The sequence below is a fragment of the Mustela putorius genome, unplaced genomic scaffold, assembly GCF_011764305.1.
Source record: "Mustela putorius furo isolate JIRA1106 unplaced genomic scaffold, ASM1176430v1.1 tig00001584_pilon_pilon_pilon, whole genome shotgun sequence".
NCBI lineage: Eukaryota > Metazoa > Chordata > Mammalia > Carnivora > Mustelidae > Mustela > Mustela putorius.
In genome coordinates, this window is record NW_025421806.1 from 1,320,043 (window position 1) to 1,326,391 (window position 6,349).

Here is a 6,349-nt window from a genome sequence, read left to right on the forward strand (position 1 = left end):
AAGGAAACAGTCAACAAAACTGAAAGACAACTGATAGAATGGGAGAGGATATTTGCAAATGACCTATCAGATAAAGGGCTAATATCCAAAATCTATAAAGAACTTATAAAACTCAACACCCAAAGAACAAATAATCCAATCAAGAAACGGGCGGAAGACATGAACAGACATTTCAGCAAAGAAGACATCTGCTCAACATCACTTGGCATCAGAGGAATACAAATCAAAACCACAGCGAGATACCACCTCACACCAGTCAGAATGGCTAAAATTAACAAGTCAGGAAATGAAAGGTGTTGGTGAGGATGTGGAGAAAAGGGAAACCCTCCTACGCTGTTGGTGGGAATGCAAGCTGGTGCAGCCATTCTGGAAAATAGTATGGAATTTCCTCAAAAAGTTGAAAATAGAGCTACCTATGACCCAGCAATTGCTCTACTGGGTACTTATCCTAAAGATACAAAGGCAGTGATCCGAAGGGGTATATGCACCCCAATGTTTATAGCAGCAATGTCCACAATAGCCAAACTATGGAAAGAGCCCAGATGTCCATCAACAGATGAATGGATCAAGAACATGTGAAAAATACACACACACACACGATAGAATATTATGCAGCTATAAAAACCACAAAATCTTGCAATTTGCAATGATGTGGATGGAACTAGAGGGTATTATGCTAAGCAAAATAAGTTAATCAGAGAAAGACAATTATTATATGATCTCACTGATATCAGGAATTTGAGAAACAAGACAGAGGATCATAGAGGAAGGAGGGAAAAATGAAACAACATGAAACCAGAGTGAGAGACAAACCATGTGAGATGCTAAATCCCAGGAAACAAACTGAGGGTTGCTAGAGGGGAGGAGTGTGGGAGGGATGGGATGGCTGGGCTATGGACATTGGGGAGGTTATGTGCTACGATTAGTGCTGTGAATTGTGTAAGACTGATGAATCACAGACCTACAACCTTGAAACAAATAATACATTATATGTTAATTAAAAAAAAAAAAAGGAAATGCGAAGAAAAAAAAAGTCTATTTAAACCTTAAAAAAAAAAAAAGTCCAGAGGTGCCTGAATGGCACAGTTGCTTAAGCACCCAGCTCTTGATTTCAGCTCGGGTCATGATCTCAGGGTTGTGAAACTGAGCCCATCATCAGGCTCCACATCCACCATGGAATCTGCTTAAGATTCTTTCTCCCTCTCCCTCTGTACCTCTCCATAATAAATAAGTCTTTAAACAAATAAAAATAAAGTCCAGACACTGTAATATTATTCGCTACTAAGAAGAAATGAGCTGTCAAGCCATGAATAACACATGGAGGAAATATAAATGCATATTACTAAGTGAAAGAAACCAATCTGAAAAGCCTATATTATATATGACTCCAATGATATAACATTGTGGAAAAGGCAAACCATGGACATAGTAAAAAGCTCAGTGGCTTCCAGGACTCAGGGGGAAGGGAAGGATGAATGGGCAGAGCACAGAGGATTTTGGGGGCAGTGAAACTATTCTTTATGATACAATGGTGGTTACATTGTCAAAATCTATAGAATGTACACCAAAAGTAAACTCTATGTAAATTATAGACTTTGGGTGATACTAAAGTGTCAGTGCAGCTCATGGATTGTAACAAACGTACCACTGAGGGGAGGGATGTCTATAGTGGGGGAGGTTGTGCATGTGTGGAGACACAGCATATCTTTCCACCTTAAGAAAGTAGAAAAAGAAGAACAAACTAAACCAAAACAAGTAGAAGGACAGAAACAATAAAGGTTAGAACAGAAATAAAATAAAAATAGAAAACAATCAACAAAACGAAGTGGTTCACTAAATAACGAGAACAAAATTGACTTACTTTAAGCTAGACGGACAAGAAAAAGAAAAACTCAAATTATTAAAATTAGAAATCAAAGAAGGGACATTATTATTGACCTTAAAGAAATAAGAATTAAAAGGGGGTCCTATGAACAACTTTATGCTAACAAATTAGATCACCTAGATGACATGGACAAACTCCTAGAAATATACAAACTACCAAAATGGACTAAATAAAAACAAACCAACCCAGAAAATTTTGAATACACTTATAGCAAGTAAAGAGATTTAATTAGTAATTAAAAAAAGCTTCCCCCCAAACCCAGGCTCAGATGGCTTCACCAGTGAATTCCACATATATATTTAAAGAATTAACACCAATCCTTCACAAACTCTCCCTAAAAATAGAAGAGAAGGGAGTATGTCCCAACTCAGTTTCTGGATGAAAACTGCCTTAGGGTAATCAGTGCCTAGCTCTCCATTTGTAGAAAATGATGGGAACATGCCCAGACTCCTTGTCCATGAAAACAGAGTCAGACTGATCAGGCATCCTAGGGCAGTGGTTCTTATTTCCGGCTACACATAAAAACAGCCTGGGGAGCTTTTAAAAATCCAAGTGCTCACACCATATTCAGATCTATTATACTAGAATCTATGGGGAGAGAAAATATAAAAGGAAAGCTATGGGATATGAATAGAGGCTGAAGTGACAAACTTTTACTTTCTTACAGGATCATTCCAATCTCCACCCTTGCTAAAGTTGACAGATTACAACTTAAGGAGACTACTTGCACTCAATTCTGCTTCAGAGATGCTGACTGGTAGCAGCTATAGGACTGATCAGCAAAGACTATGCTGTGTCTGGGACTGACTCTATCACAGGAGTCATCTTCTCCACTTTCCTTAAATTCACTAAGACTGACACAGACCAAGGCCTGGCTTTTGGTCTTTTCCAAGTACAGCAAGAATTAGCAGAATGATAAAGGTGTTAAGGAATCTCCAGGGAAAGATATGGTTAGAGGCAGGGAATCATGACTTTATGATGGAAGTGGGGGAACTGGAAGCAATTAGTACAACAACAATGAAAAGTGGGACATAGCACAGAGAGAGGCTGCAGAGAAATTTTGCTGACCTTTATTGGCAGGTGACAGGACTAGTTTAAGCAGAAGAAGGGGTGTGCTAGTAGAATTCTCAGAGGGTTCACAGAATTAAAGGAAGAGTTGCCAAGACTTGGAGCCCTCTGGGAATCTCAAGGATCAGAAGTCCGACCTCAGTGCCATGAGGATTCTTTCATTCGGCCTCTCATCTTGTCTCCTCTCTGGCCTCAATATCTTAAGCTTCTCATACTGACAAAAAATTTGGGGGGTAGGGGAATAAAGTTATTTCCCTTAAGTTTCCATTTAGAAAATTCAAGGGAAGAACTTCCAACAGACAGAGCTGGGTCACAAGCCTGCTTTCACGGCCTGGAAGAATAAGGGTCGGGTTACTCTATTTGGTATTTTTGCAGTAATCATGTGGTTATATTGGAGAGGCAGTTCTGTACAAGAAAAGAGAAGGTTGGGGCACCTGGCTGGCTCAGGCAGAAGAGCATTTAACTCCTGATCTCAGGGTCATGAGTTTGAGCCCCATACTGGGTGTAGAGACTCCTTAAATGAATAAATAAAAAATTAAAAAGAAAATATCTCCATCTTTAAAAAGTGAATGTATTTTTTAAAAGATTTGTTCATATGAGAGAGAGAGAGAGGAGAGAGAGAGAGAGAATGAATAGGGAGTGGCAGAGGGAGAGAACATCCAAGCAGACTCCCACTGAGCATGGAGCCCAATGTGGAGCTCACTCCTGAGACCCTGAGCTCCTGAACTGAGCTGAAACCAGGAGTCGGATGCCCAACTTATTGAGCTACCCAGATGCCTATTGTGTTTTGTTTTGTTTTTAAGATTTTTTTTAAAAGATTTTATTTATTTATTTGACAGAGAGAGATCACAAGTAGACAGAGAGGCAGGCAGAGAGAGAGAGAGAGAGGGAAGCAGGCTCCCCGCTGAGCAGAAAGCCCGATGCGGGACTTGATCCCAGGACCCTGAGATCATGACCTGAGCCGAAGGCAGCAGCCCAACCCACTGAGCCACCCAGGCGCCCAAGATTTTTTTTTTTTTAAGTAATCCCTACATCAAACATGGGCTCAACCTTACAACCCCAAGATCAAGAGTCACATTCTTTACCAACTGAGCCAGCCAGGCACCCCAGAGAATCTTGTTCTACAAAGGCTAAGCAATAAACTATTACAGAGAGGTAGGGGCCAAGTCACAGGAAGCTTTGTGTGTCTTGCTAGAGGTGTCAGGGAACCATTTTTTATGGTTCCCTAGTCACTTTAAGGAGTGACTAGGTCAGATTTGTATTTTAAAAAGATAAATGTAGCTATATGTGATGAATTGACTCAAGGAAGTGAGACTATGCATGAAGAGAAAGCAAGTCATTAATTCCAAAAAAGCAGGGTTTGATGACTAATTGAATGTGTAGTGGAGGCAAAATATAGGCATCAAGGATAACTCAGGAGCTTTCTGTTTTGAATGATGGAGAATAATGGTTCCATTAGCTGAGATAGGGAAAACTGGAGAGGAGGTTCAGGTCTGAGGGAAAAGATAATAGTTGTCTTAGCCATTTGAATGCATGTGTTTGTTGGCTTCAGAAACCTCCAAATAATTGCTAGGCAAATAGCTGCATGTGAATAGGACCCTGAAACTCAGGGGCAAGATCTGGGATAGAAGTATAGATTTAAAAGTCAGAAGTTAAAAAAAAAAAAAAGTCAGAAGTTAAAGCCAAGAGAATAGTGAGCTCAGTAAATATCAGTGATCAGAGAAAGTATGGTGGATAAAAGTTAGAATCTTAAAAATAATAATAATAATAATAATAAAATAAAAAGTTAGAATCCTGTGGAACACTAACATTACAGATTTGGGAGAGATGAGGATTTCAGAAAGGAGTCTTAGAGAAAATAGAAGAAAAGGAAAACCAGAGAGTGTTGTAACAAAAACCAAGGCAGTGGAAATCTTGTCAGAATGATTGCTCACAAGTATCCAATGCACTAAAGAGGTCTAGTTGGAGGACTAAATATCATCCATTACAACTGGCAATATATGGCACACTAATAACATTAGCAAGGTAAGAAATAGAGTGGGAATATTTGCTAAGAGTGAATCCCACGATCATAAGCTTAATTTGGATGTCAGATTTTATTTTTTATTTTTTTAAAGATTTTATTTATTTATTTGACAGAGATCACAAGTAGGCAGAGGGGCAGGGAGAGAGAGAGGAAGGGAAGCAGGCCCCCTGCTGAGCAGAGAGGGCTTAACCTACTGAGCCACCCAGGCGCCCCCAGATTTTATTTTTTTTTGAATTAAAAATTTTTTTAAATATTTTATTTATTTGGGACGCCTGGGTGGCTCAGTTGGTTAAGCAGCTGCCTTCGGCTCAGGTCATGATCCCAGTGTCCTGGGATGGAGTCCCACATCCGGCTCCTTGCTTGGCAGGGAGCCTGCTTCTCCCTCTGCCTCTACCCGCCACTCTGTCTGCCTGTGCTCACTCTAGCTCCTCTCTCTCTGACAAATAAATAAATAAAATCTTAAAAATATATATTTTATTTATTTATCTGACAGAGGGAGAGATTATAAGTAGGCAGAGTCAGGCAGAGATTTGGGGAAAGCAGGCTCCCTGCTGAGCAGAGAGCCTGATGTGGGGCTTAATCCCAGGACCCTGAGATCATGACCTCAGCTGAAGGTAGAGGCTTAACCCACTGAGCCACCAAGGCGCCTCTGGATATCAGATTTTAGATAATGGTGGGACATTTAATTAGTAAAGCCCAGGACTGAAAATAAGAATGAAGGAAGAGGTCTAGGCTAGTGACAGTTATTTTGAGTCATTTAAAATCTTGGGTGTGATACATTTCAGGGATATATCTTTTGATATATCTCAAATCCAAGATTGAAACTATAGTGGAAGAAATATTTAAAGAGCTGAGTGAGAAACTGTAGAGAAGCCAAGGAAGGTTTCAAGAAGTTAATGATGAACAGCACAATGTTCGATCTGACTGGAAGGTTTCTTGCGAGGGTGAGATTAGTCCCCGCTAATGGATCATTAAAGACCCTGAAATTGGGCAGGAGTTTGCACTGGCTGTAGCACTTCTGGAAACTTCCAAGAAAAGAATGAAGCTCCTATTTTTTTGTCGTTGTTAATAGCCTATATATGAGAATAGCAAGTTGCAAAATACAGTTAACACATGAACAACGTGGGGAATAGGGCACAGCTGAAAATCTGCAAATAACTTTCAACTCCCCCCAAACTTAACTACTAATGGCCTACTGTTGACCAAAAGCCTTACTAATAACATAAGCAACTAAAACATATTTTGTATACGTATTATATACTGTATTCTTACAATAAATTAAGCTACAGAAAAGAATATATTAAGAAAATCACAAAGAAGGGTGCCTGGGCGGCTCAGTGGGTTAAGCCGCTGCCTTCGGCTCAGGTCAT